Consider the following 12,797-nt stretch of genomic DNA (forward strand, 5'->3'; position numbering starts at 1 on the left):
GACTCACTGGCCTGTAATTACCTGCTTTTTCCTTACTTCCCTTCTTTAATAATGGTACAACATTAGCTGTCCTCCTGTCCTCTGGCACCTCTCCTGTGGCCCGAGAGGATTAGAAAATTAGTGTCTCCTCCCAAGCTTCACACAGCAGCCTAGGATATATCTCGTCTGGGCCTGGGGGTTTATCCATTTTTAAAGCTGCTAAAACTGCTAATACCTCCTCCCTCCCAATGCTAATTTGTTCAATTATATCGCGGTCCCCTCCTTCATTTCTATATATGTACCGTCCTTCTCCATAGTGAACACAAATGTAAAACAACTCATTTAAAACCTCACCAACATCTTCTGGCTCCACACACAGATTGCTACTTTGGTCCCTAATGGGCCCTACTCTTTGAGAAAAACAAAATACTGCGGATGTTGGAATCTGAACCAAAAACAGAAAATGCTGGAAAATCTCAGCAGGTCCGACAGCATCTGTGGAGAGAGAATAGAGCCAACGTTTCAAATCTAGATGACCTTTTGGATGAAGGATCATCCTGACTCGAAACATTGGCTCTATTCTTTCTCCACAGATGCTGTCAGACCTGCTGAGATTTTCCAGCATTTTCTGTTTTTGTGTGAGCCCTACTCTTTCCCTAGTTACCCTTTTGCCTCTAATTTACTTATTAAAAATGTTGGGATTTTCCTTTATTTTACCTGCCAGTGTTTTCTCATGCCCCCTCTTTGCTTTTCTAATTTCTTTTGAAGTACTCTGTTGCATTTTCTATACTCCTCTAGGACTTCCACTATTTGAGCCCCCTGCATCAGCAATAACCCTCCCTTTTTTCCTGATCCAATTAAAAGAAAAAGATACAAGAGATATAGAAACATCAAAAAATTAAAGAACCTCCAACAATAATTAAAATCTGAAGGAATGAGATTTCATTCTTTTGAAAGTAAATTTTCAATGCAAAAGAGGCAATAATTCATAGAATACTTACAGTGCAATTAACTTATCACTTTGTTTTACATGAACCCGCATGTAAATGGATAAGCCTAACTTTTTCTGAAGTTTTTACTGAGTAATGAGTAGGTACTGCAAATTCATGCCCTTAAAGGTGTTTTAATGACTAATCTATCAACAAGTGTAGCTTGTGGTGGAGCAGGTTACCTCAGACAGCAGTCTTTGGATTTCCACATTTAATTGTGCACATGCAGATGCCAGAATCTTCTGCGTGATATTCTCCATAATAATGGCAAGTAATGATAGCTTCACTTTTTTTATTACCACAAAACATTGTCCCTTGGTTTAAATCTCTTCATGGTCTTGCCCATCTTCTGGGTGGTACGATAGCACAATGATTAGCACTGCTGCCTCACAGTGCCAGGGACCTGAGTTCAATTCCAACCTTGGGTGACTGTCTATGTGGAGTTTGCACATTCTCCCCTTGTCTGCATGGGTTTCCTCCGGGTGCTCCGGTTTCCTCCCACAATCCAAAAGATGTGCTGGTTAGGTGGATTGGCCATGCTAAATTCTCCCTCAGTGTATCCGAACAGGCACCAGAATGTGGCGACTAGGGGATTTTCACAGTAACTTCATTGCAGTGTTAATGTAAGCCTACTTGTGACACTAATAAATCAATTTAAATACTTAACTTCCTATCTTTGTATGCAACGCTAGAAATCTCTGACAACTATGTTCTTCTAGCTCTGTCTTCCTGTGGATCCCCACTCTCTTCACTCCATCAGTGGCAGCCTTTTCAGTTGTCTAGGCTATAAGCTTATGATTTCCCCTGTAATTCTGCACCTTTTTTTTTAAGGCTCCCCTTAAGACCACATCTTTGACACAACTCTCAGCTACCTCTATATAGCCTCATTATCTGAGTCACTATTGATTTTTGTCTATGCTGCTGTAATGCACCTGGGGATGTTTTCCATCTTAAAAGTGCTATATGCTTCTGTGATTGTTAAATGAGTTGCGTGGTTCACAATCATTGTGAAACTGCTGTGTGAATGACATTGACCAGACTTTGTGATCAGTGATGAATGAATGGTGCTTACCATAAGATATAGAAGCACAATTAGGCCATTTGGCTCATCATTATGCTTCCAGCTGCCCACAAGCTTTTCATGGACTTTTAAGGAGCCATTTATGCTTATTGGGTTTCTGGTGCAGGGCTTTCCCCATAACAAGCAATGTTGGACCGGTTGAAAGGACAAACAACAATGAGGCTCTTCAACCAATCAGATTAAAGAATCTTCACTGAGACACGCAGAGTCTAAACCAGGAAGTATAATACAAGAAAAAAATAAATTTCAATTCATGTACAGAAAGTGACCTACAGAGGGAAAAAGAAAGGTGGGATTTAAAAAAGAGAAAGAGAAATGGAAAAAGCAATATTAAATACTCAATTTTATTTTTTTATTACCCAACAATTGAAATCTATAGGAATCAGACTCCACACTTGTAAAATAAAAATTTCAGTGTAATAATTAAGGTTTATTATGTCATTAAAAAACATAACTTTTTTCTGGATGTTTATACATTTAGTGGAAAGTACTGCAAAATTCATGTCCTTTCATGTATTTTAAATTCAGATCCCTTGGCAATGTACTGATTTTTTATTTTTAGAAACCCTACTGTGCAGAAGGAGGCCATTCGGCCCATCAAGTCTGCACCGACCACAATCCCACCCAGGCCCTACCCCCACATATTTACCCGCTAATCCCTCTAACCTACGCATCCCAGGACTATAAGGGGCAATTTTTAACCTGGCCAATCAACCTAACCCACACATCTTTGGACTGTGGGAGAAAACCGGAGCACCCGGAGTAAACCCACGCAGACACGAGGCGAATGTGCAAACTCCACACAGACAGTGACCCGAGCCGGGAATCGAACCCGGGACCCTGGAGCTGTGAAGCAGCAGTGCTAACCACTGTGCTACCGTGCCGCCCTGTGATGTAGCACAACATGTAGGAGGGATGGGGAAAATGGACCCTGACCTTCTGATTTACATGGTGCATATGCGTGTGTGTGCATGTGTGCAGATGCTAAAAGATGTTGCCCTTCCCACAAAATCTGGGCCATTATACTTCTGAAGTAAAAAATAGGCATTTTGTCCTTGCATTATAAATGTTTGTCAATACATCATTCAAAAGGATAACGTCATGAAAAACAAATCCAGAAGAATGGTGCGCCACTTTTGTTACAGTGATGGTAATTATCACACAAAGGTGTCACTGCCCTTTATATTGATCTTATTTACATGATTGAATCAGGGATTTGTAACAAAATGAAAACAATATGCTAAACTATTCTCGTGGAGTTGGAGTATTGTGTTCTGCTGTGGGAACTCAATTATAGGGAAGGCATAAAACCACTGAAACATGTTGTTTGATTCACCAGGATGTTAATATGGACACTGGGTTACGATTATGAAAGATTGCTACTTTCACGAGAACAGAGGAAGACAATAGGTAACTTGCAGGAATCTTTGAGCCATGAAGGGGAAAGGTCGCTGTCCAAGACCTTTCAGCTAGGAAAGGGGCTAGGAATTGTCCGGACCCCTCGGGCTGTATGACTCACATTGAATGTATACAGTGAATATTACATATATCACAATTGCATTGAAGCAGCTCAGAATGAAACATGATCTATGTAGACAACTTAAATACCATTGTACCATTTGTAATGACCATTTTGAAGCCCCTTAGTGTGCACCATGATCTATGTAGAAAACCTGAATATTATTGCACTTTGTGTGATAGTCATTTTGAAATGTTTGTAATGTTTTTTCAGATATTTTATGAATAAAATATATTTTTACAGAAGTCTTTAGGATTGGGAAAGGTCACGATATGTTCAAAGTGAAAGATTGTTCCCACTAATTGAGGTGATGATGACAAGAGTGCATTAACTTAAAAAAAAAGCAAAGGGGAAGCTAGAAAAAATGTTCTTTATGTAGAGGATGAGTACAAATGTACAAATGATTAGTGAAGCTAAGTCATTTAATTAATTCAACTTGGAAGTATGCAAAGCAGAGGAATATTTGAGGTTATGGGGATTGAGCAGAGAAGCAGTTTTAGACTAGTTACATTTTTCAGGAGAAAAATAGCGACACAAACTTAATGGGCTCAATGCTGCTTGCATTCAATGGATTTGAACACAAAAATCAAGGCTGACACTCCAGTGCAGTACTGAAGGAGTGCTGTGCTGTCAGATGGGTTGTCTTTCAGATGATTAGTAAACTAAGGCCCCTTATGCCCTCACAGGTGGATGTAAAAGATCCTATGGCACTATTTTGAAGAAGAATCATGGAAACCCTACAGTACAGAAAGAGGCCATTCAGCCCATTGAGTCTGCACCGACCACAATCCCACCCAGGCCCTACCCCCATATCCCTACATATTTACCCACTAACCTATGCATCCCAGGACACTAAGGGGCAATTTTAGCATGGCCAATCAACCTAACCCACATACCTTTGGACTGTGGGAGGAAACCAGAGCACCCGGAGGAAACCCACACAGACAATGTGCAAACTCCACACAGACAGCGACCCAAGCCGGGAATTGAACCCAGATCCCTGGAGCTGTGAAGCAGCACTGTGCTACCGTGCCACCCAATGAGTGAGGGAGTATCCTGGCCAATATTTATCCTTCACCGAACATCCCAGAAACAGATTGTTTACTCATTATCAGCTTGCTGTCTACAAGAACACACTGTGTACAAATTGGCTGCCACACAAAGAACAAAGAAAAGTACAGCACAGGAAAAGCAAATTCCTGCGGATGCTGGAATCTGAAACCAAAAAAGAAAATGCTGGAAAATCTCAGCAGGTCTGGCAGTGTCTATAAGGAGAGAAAACAGCTAATGTTTTGAGTCCAGATGACCCTTTGCCAAAGCTAAAAGGCAGAGGAAGTGAGAGATATTTATACTGCAGGGTGAAGGAATGAAAGATGAGCATTAGCCACAGAAACCATGGGAAAAGGCTGCTAATGGCAGCCCATAGAGAGAATAAAGGGTGCGAATGGCCAAACGGCAGAGAAGCTAAAATCGGAGGGTAAACTGTGACAGATGAAAATGTGGGAGGATGGAGGGGGGGGGGGGGGGGAATGGGGGGGAGAGAGTTACAATTTAGGAAAAGGGGGAAAGGGGGAAGCAAAGGGGGAGGAAAGGTAAGGAAAGGGGGATAAAATAGGGGGAAAGAGTGGGGGGAAGAAAAATGAAGAAAGACAATAAAGAAATAAAAAGTAGAGAACAGTAAAAAATTAAATAAAATGAAAACAAAGGGGTGGAGGTGAGGTAGAGCTAATCATCTGAAGTTGTTGAATTTGATGTTGAGACCGGAAGGCTGTAAAGTGTCTAGCCAGAAGGTGAGATGCTGTTCCTCCAGTTTGCGTTGAGCTTCACTGGAACATTGCAGCAGGGCAAGGACAGACATGTGGGCATGGGAGCAGGATCGTGTCTTAAAATGGCAGCAACTGGAAGGTCAGGGTCCTGATTGCGCACAGACTGAAGGTGCTCAGCAAAGCGATCACCCAGTCTACGCTTGTTCTCTCCGATATAGAGGAGACCACATTGGGAGCAGTGAATGCAATGGACCAAATTGAAAGAGGTGCAAATGAAACACTGCTTAACCTGGAATGAATGTTTTGGACCTTGGATGGTGAACATGGAAGAGGTAAAGGGGCAAGTGTTACACCTTCTGCGATTGCATTGGAAGGTGCCATGGGTGATGGGAGAGGTGTTGGGTATAATGGAGGAGTGGACTAGGTTATCCCGGAGGGAACGGTCTCTGCGGAATGCTGACAGAGGGAGTGAAGGGAAGATGTGTTTGGTGATGGCATCACGCTGGAGTTGGCGAAAATGGCGGAGGATTATGCTTTGCATGCGGAGGCTGGTGGGACCCTTCAGTCCACCATGTTTGCGCTGATCATGATGCCCTAACTAAATTTAAAAAACCCTTCTGCCCTTACTCGGTCCGTATCCCTCTATTCCCTCCCTAATCATGTACCCATCCAGATGCCTCTTAAATGCTGCTAATGTGCCTGCTTCCACCATATCCTCTGGAGTACCAACTATTCTCTGTGTGAAAAACGTCCCCCGCATACCTCCCTTAAACTTTCCCCCCCTGTGCCCCCTTGTAATTGACATCTCCACCCTGGGAAAAAAGCCTCTGATTATCCACCCGGTCTATGCCTCTCAGAATTTTGTAGACCTCTATCAGGTCTCCCCTCAGCTTCCAGCTCTCCAGTGAAAACAATCCTATTTTATTCAACCCCTCCTCATAGCCAACACCCTCGAGACCAGACAACCCCCTGATGAACATCCCTTGCACTCTTTCCAATGCTTCCACATCCTTCTGCTAGTGTGTGACCAGAAATGCACGCAATACTCCAAAAGCGGCCTAACCAAGGTTTTATATAGCTGCAACATGATTTGCCACTTTCCACAAAACAGCAGTGACTACACTTCAAAAATACAAGTACTGTGAGACATTCTCTGGCCATGAAAGGTGCTATATAAATGCTGTAACATTTGATAATTCATTGAAACAATTATGTCATTGAAAGTCCGAAAGCTGTACCAAATGTTCATTCTCCATGAGAGACAATAGCCAGTAATTGTGAATTTCATATTAGATACATAATATGCTGTGAATTGAAAGTCTGTTTCAGCCTGAGGGAGTGACTGGGACAGCAGAGGGTGAGGGGTAGGAGCAGGGATAATGAAAGTTGTGGAGATGGCTCCTTTGCTACAGTGCTGTCACTGGGAAAAGAAAGCTCACACTACCTGGTTCGAGAAGATGTGAGGAAAGGTACTGAGTCATATGAACAACCAATAGGAAATTTATCAACCTCAGTCAGATCCTCTGGAGTGCTGGTGACTATTTCTGTTTTGTTTGCCATCTAGATTCTTTACAATTATGCTTGCAAAAAGATTTATTTCACCTAACAGGATAAAAGAGCACGATAGGCTCATCCTCACAGTTGCCAGAATAGCAGCTGAATGGTGAGTGTGCTGACATGACTATTCTTGGCTATTTTAGCAGGTTAACATCATTGTTACAATACTGCGCAGAGAATATCATAAGAACATGCCAAGTATTCACGCACCATTATGGCCAACAGAAATAGCAAAGCCCGTGTGCTTTAAGGTTTTAAAAATAGAAAATATCTGAAAGGAACAGGTTGATCAACATCTAAAAGAGGAAGAGAGAAGTTAATGTTTTGTCAGCATCGTCTGATAGCACATTGTAAGGTAAGGTTTATTTATTAGTCACAAGTAAGGCTTGCATTAACACTGCAATGAAGTTACTGTGAAATTCCCCGAGTCGCCACACTCCGGCGCCTGTTTGGGTCAATGCACCCTAACCAACACGTCTTTCAGGCTGTGGGAGGAAACTGGAGCACCCGGAGGAAACCCACACAGACACAGCAAGGGCGTGCAGACTCTGCACAGACAGTGATCCAAGCCAGGAATTGAACCTGGGTCCCTGGCATTGCGAGGCAGCAGTGCTAATCACTGTGCCACCGTGCCGCCATTGTGTTCTCTGTGTACACTGATGACAGCCAGTTCTGCCTTATCGCCACCTCTCTCTCGAGTTCTCCACTGCCTTTTCATTGTCAAACTGCTCATGTCACACCCATTCCGAACTGAGCCAATATCCCCTCCAATGAAACATTAGGAAGACTGTGTCTTCAGGCACAATACAAACTCCATTCCCTAGGCACTAATTCCATCTCTGATTAGACACTCAAGGCTGGACTTTACGGCCTCGCTCGTCCCAAAACCGTAAGATTCCACCCGAGGTCAACGGACCTTCCCGTTGCCCGCCCCTCACCCACTCCGATTCCCATGCTGGGCAGGGCGGTAAAATTCCGGCTTCACTGTGTCAGGTGCAGTGCTTGGGTCTGGTACTTACAGGGTTAATGTGGGACTGAGTCATGTTAGATGACACATGACCCAGAGCCAAGGTCAGTCTAGAAAAAATGGACAGAGATGTGGAAAGACCGAGACTGAAGTCAACTCCATAGCTGTACTCTCTACTGTATATATCTGCGTGCGAGCGTGTGTGTGTGTGTATAGTCATGAGTCATTAATAAGGATTTGCTGTAATACTCAGGTCAATGAAGCCTACTTCATGGTGTCCGAAGTAAGATTCTTCATGGTGGCAGCATCTGCATCAAAAACCTTTATCCCCCAACAGACATGGAGAACATTCACCAGAAAGAAATAAACACCAGATAGAGAAGAGTCTGGAAGCAGAAAGATAGAAGTTTTATTCCAGCACAGGGCTCCACTGAATCTCTCCTGGAAGTCCAGCTTCAATAAGCAGAGCTCACATTCTGCAAGGTTGAGATATATTTTCTTTAATGCAAGGCCAGCCAGTCCTGCAAAACCTCTTTTCATTTGTTCAGTCTGAGCACTGTTTGAAAGAAACCCATTGCTAATCCCAATCCCCGGTTCCACAGAACCATAGAATCCCCACAGTGCAGAAAGAGGCCATTCCGCCCATCGGGTCTGCACTGACTCTGTGAGGGAGCCTTCCACTCAGGCTCTCCCTTCTACCCTATCCCTGTAACCCTGCGCATTTAGCATGTCCAATCCACCTAACCTGCACATCCTTTGGACAGTGGGAGGAAACCGGAGCACCCGGAGGAAACCCACGCAGACACGGGGAGAACATGCAAACTCCACACAGTCACCGGAATTGAACCTGGGTCCCTGGCACTGTGAGGCAGCAGTGCTAATCATTGTGCCACTGTGCTTTTAGTCTTAACACGTGGTTCATGAGTTCAGCAAAGTAAAAAATGAATAGTTAATTTTGTCCGGTACCTCACAATCATCTGATTTGCTAGCCTGTGGTTCTTCTCTCTGTCTTCTGACTTGCAAGCTGATTAAATTAAGTCGGCAGTGGGTTGACCCACACAGCCATTCCGGATCCTTCTTTGACATGTGGAAGTGCGTTTTCGGAAATCTCGCTGAAAACCAGTAGGCATGGGAAGATCCATCGTTCGGCAGTGAACAGGGACACCATCTTGGAGGCCTGTAATCTCTTAAAGTTGTACCCACACTTCTGAAAATCTTCAAAACGGATCACAATTGCATACGCGCAGCTCTGCTGGATTCACCAATTTCCCAGACTCACCACAGAATTGGAGAACCTGGACGGAAATACTATATGGGACAATGTACTTCCAGACTGCAGTAAAAATTCTGCAGATCAGTAAGATGGGGGCTATCTTAGCCTGGACAAGGCAACTCAGCTTGTTGGACCTTCTGGGGTACGTGAACAGCACAGGGCCATCCTCAGGGGTGAAACCAACTCTCAGTTCATCATATCAGATCACAGAAATGCAGGGACCACCCATGTCAAGGAAAGCAGTACTGCAGCAGACTTTGCCAGCGCTGTGGTGCGAAGCACCCTCATAGGAAAGATTAACGTCCTGCCAGCACTGCCCAGTGCTCCCACTTGAACGAACAGGGACACTTTGGTAAACTGTGCAAATCAAAACCCCAGCACCGCAGAGGTAGCCCAGAGGGAATTCATGAGGTTGAGACTGGAAACTCAGAAGACATGCGGCCATGGAGATCAAAGAATGTGGCACTTCATTTTGGAGCGCTGACATCCTGGTAATTGGTTATCTAACAAATTTGCAATAGATTTGTGAGCCAGCATGGCAGTCCTGTTAAACAATGATCCAAGGCTAAAGACCTCAAACTTCTAACAATGGACACTCTGCTCTACACAGCAGGAGAACAACAAAGAACAAAGAACAATACAGCACAGGAACAGGCCCTTCGGCCCTCCAAGCCCGCGCCGCTCCCCGGTCCAGGATTGAATCCTGAATCCAGGATCCCCGCCCAATTTTCCAGCCTATCTACATCCTAATATCCTATCCACCGAGCTGTCCCTCACAGCTACGATGCTTTGTTCATCACAACCTATTAACTCACCCCCACCCCCCCATTCCAGACCATGTGATCTCCAGGGAGAGGCGAAAACCCAGAGTGAAAACCCCAGGGCCAATATGGGGAAAAAAAAATCTGGGAAATTCCTCTCCGACCCCCTGTGGCGATCGAAACGAGTCCAGGAGATCACACTGGCCCTGATCAGAAAATGCTTCCCAACCCTATTCATTTCCACTTCTGCTTTACGAACACCATCTGAATTCCCTGCCCCCGAGAACTCCACCTTCCAGTAAAGTACATCCTGCAGACCACTCTGCTGTACAAGAATAAAATGATCCAAGCAACTCGCTTTGTGATCCACAATCAGGACTACTCCCTGTGAAACCGCAATGCCTGTATCGCGCTTAACTCCTGCAATGGAGTTTTAAAAATGTGTTCAGAGGATGTGGGTATCGCTGGCTGGGCCAACATTTATTGCCTATTCTAATTGCCCTTGAGGCGACAGTTAAGAGTCAACCACATTGTTGTGGATCTGGAGGTACATGTAGGCCAGACTAGGTAAGTGATGGCATAACCTCGCCATCCCCATTTCTGTAATGTCTCTCTCCCTGGCCTTGCTTCAGCCCATCAGCTTCTAAAACATATATCCATGCATTTGTCCATCTCCAAATCCAACTATTAAAATGTTCACTTGGCCAACCTTCCCTCGTTCACCCTCTCTAAATATAAGCTCATCCAAAATTGCAATCCTTTAACTCTGGCCTCTTTGTCTATCTCCATTTTCTTCACTCCACCAGTGATGACCAGCCACAAGGTCTGAATTCCCTCTCTAACCTTTCAAAGAACAAAGAACAATACAGCACAGGAACAGGCCCTTCGACCCTCCAAGCCTGCGCCGCTCATGTGCCCAACTAGACCATTTCATAGAATCCCTACAGTGCTGAAGGAAACCATTCGGCCCATCGAGCCAGCACTGACAACAATCCCACCCAGACTCTATCTCCATAACTCCATGTATTTACCCTGACACTAAGGGGCAACTTGGTCAATCCACCTAACCTGCATATCTTTGGACTCTGGGAGGACACTACCCTGAAGAACACCTGCAAGATGCCGCGGGACTGAGATGACTGATGTCCAACCAAAATCCTTCGTGCCAGGTATAACTCCAACCAGTGGAAATTTTTCGCCCTGATTTCCATTGATTTCAATGTTACCAAGCCTCTTTGATCCCATACTGGGTCAAATACTGCCCTATAGTCAAGGCCATTGACTCACACCTCTGATCTTGAGTTCAGCTCTCTTATTCATGTTTGGACCAAGGCTGGGATATGTTCAGGAGCTGAGTTCCAATTGCTGGAAGAGGTTACCATTCACAAATCTACTGAGATTAGATTCCCAATGAAAGCTTTTTTATCTTTGTGTTTAAATATATGTAATTTTATTTGGTTTGATATAATAAGCTTCAATAATTCATTAGGATCCACCCAATTGCCATGACCAGGTGGGAAGGGGCTGAATGGCTTCACTCTTAGTCCACTCCTTGTTTGACCATTACCGGTTTTTTAAAAAAGGATATATTTGCCAGCTCAGTGAGCTCTTTAGCACGTTGGCACAGTGGTTAGCACTGCTGCTTCACAGCGCCAGGGACCTGGGTTCAATTCTCCAGCTTGGGTCACTGTCTGTGTGGAGTTTACATATTTTCCCTATGTCTGTGTGGTTTTCTCCAAGTGCTCTGGTTTCCTCCCATAGCCCAAAGATGTGCAGGTTAGGTGCACTGGCCATGCTAAATTCTCCCTCAGTGTACCTGAACAGGTACCGGAGTGTGGCAACTAGGGGATTTTCGCAGTAACTTCATTGCAGTGTGAATGTAAGCCTAATTGTGACTAATAAATAAATAAACTTCTTAACCGTTTATGCACTGTGATCACAAAAGAACTAATGGGAGAGGATTTCTTGAATTTAACAAAGAGGATAGTTTTTTACCTTAAACCAATCTAAGTAAAATAATAAAATACACACCAACTTTTGAACACACACTCGAAGTTTACACACACACAAACACAGCTTGGTATGGTGCCTGCTCTGTCCAAGACTGCAAGAAGCTACAAAGGGTTGTGAACAAAGCCCAATCCATCACTCAAACCAGCCTCCCATCCATTGACTCTGTCTACACTTCCCACTGCCTCGGCAAAGCAGCCAGCATAATTAAGGACTCCATGCACCCCGGACATTCTCTCTTCCACCTTCTTCCATCGGGAAAAAGATTCAAAAGTCTGAGGACCTGTACCAACCGACTCAAGAACAGCTTCTTCCCTGCTGCCATCAGACTTTTGAATGGACCTACTTCACATTAAGTTGATCTTTCTCCAAACCCTAGCTATAACTGTAACACTACATTCTACACTCTCTCCTTTCCTTCTCTATGAACGGTATGCTTTGTCCGTACAGTGCGCAAGAAACAATGAAGCCACTGATGCTGTTTACTCTCTCTCTCTCTTGGAAGTTTCATGTCCAGAATTTCAAAGTAACCATTCTGAGAAGAGAAATTTATTGCAAACGGAGACTTTCTGGGAATAAAATATGGAAATCTGCTCCATATAACTCCACCCAGGAAAGCAACAGAAAAGAACAGCTGCAACATGGAATCACCACATCATCATCATTGTCACTATATAACAATACATGCGACAATAATAAATCAAATCAAATCAAACAGATTACAGCATGCGGAGGGATAGTTTAGCCAAGTTAGGATCCATATTTTTACGACCCCTATGAGGAAGGATGAAATCACTCCCCTATTCTCCCTCTCCAGATATAACCGAAACAGAATTTTGAGGGTGTGCTTTGCCAGTTCTGCAAGTCTCCCACTATTTAAGATTTCAGATGGGAA

The sequence above is a fragment of the Mustelus asterias genome, chromosome 4 (genome assembly GCF_964213995.1).
Source record: "Mustelus asterias chromosome 4, sMusAst1.hap1.1, whole genome shotgun sequence".
In the NCBI taxonomy this organism is placed as follows: domain Eukaryota; kingdom Metazoa; phylum Chordata; class Chondrichthyes; order Carcharhiniformes; family Triakidae; genus Mustelus; species Mustelus asterias.